The 850-nt window shown below is 53.3% G+C and overlaps 1 non-coding gene across 1 annotated transcript; it reads left to right on the top strand.

Annotated features, from left to right (window-relative positions):
• The first annotated feature begins 144 nt into the window (after positions 1-144).
• Positions 145-218, top strand: TRNAT-AGU. The gene has a single exon. It is a non-coding gene; the product is annotated as a tRNA-Thr (tRNA).
• The last annotated feature ends 632 nt before the right edge of the window (positions 219-850 follow it).

Below are 850 nucleotides of genomic sequence, written 5' to 3'. Positions count from 1 at the left end.
GGAGGGGAAGGGAGAGGGGGAAAGGGGAAAGAAGATCAGAACGTGAAACTCGAGTCTTCCCACCGGGGATTCGAACCCGTTTCTCCCGTTGCTCAATGCGGGCCATATAGGACATGATGGCAGAGGCGAGAAGGGTGCGCGGGCGGCGCCGTGGCTTAGTTGGTTAAAGCGCCTGTCTAGTAAACAGGAGATCCTGGGTTCGAATCCCAGCGGTGCCTTTTGGGAGGCGGGCTTTAATTAACTGCTCCGGACCGCTCATTAATTATCCGGGGTTTAAGTAATCAATTAAGTCAGCCGGTGGCTATGTAACTAGGAGGGGTCAGAGAGAGCGTTAATGTCCGCGGCGGAGCGTTACGTTTGGGTTTGTTATTTATTAGTGGGGGCTGTATTAATTAGTAGGAGGGTACGTTAATGACTAGAGCAGCTCCTATTTAATTACGGGGGTCATTAATTGCCGAGAGCCTCAGATGATGGTAATGGAACGGGGTGGGAGTGCAGTTATTGGGAGTTTTATCAGTCCTGTGTTAGTCAATGGGGATGAATGGGGATCAGTGGGGATCAGCGAGAATGAATGGGGTTGAGTGGGGATCGAGGGGCATTAATTAACGACTAGGCTTTCTACTAATTCCTGCTGGTCACTAATTAACTGTGGGGACCCACGTGACAGCGAGGTGCAGAGGCGGCCGTTTATTACGGGGTTACGTTCACTCCTGGGGTCCGTCGTCCGTTCATTCATTCATCCCCTCCCGGGTTCCATTCATATCTCCCGGGTCTCTCCTTTATGAATGGGCTCAGATCACGGTGAGATTCCCGCCCTCGGGAAGCCCCGCCCCAGGCGCGTGCCGCCGCA

The sequence above is a fragment of the Meleagris gallopavo genome, unplaced genomic scaffold (genome assembly GCF_000146605.3).
Source record: "Meleagris gallopavo isolate NT-WF06-2002-E0010 breed Aviagen turkey brand Nicholas breeding stock unplaced genomic scaffold, Turkey_5.1 ChrUn_random_7180001899107, whole genome shotgun sequence".
NCBI classification, from domain to species: Eukaryota; Metazoa; Chordata; class Aves; order Galliformes; family Phasianidae; genus Meleagris; species Meleagris gallopavo.
The sequence above is the reverse complement of the archived record's forward strand: the minus strand, read 5'-3'. Positions and strand labels throughout refer to the sequence as shown.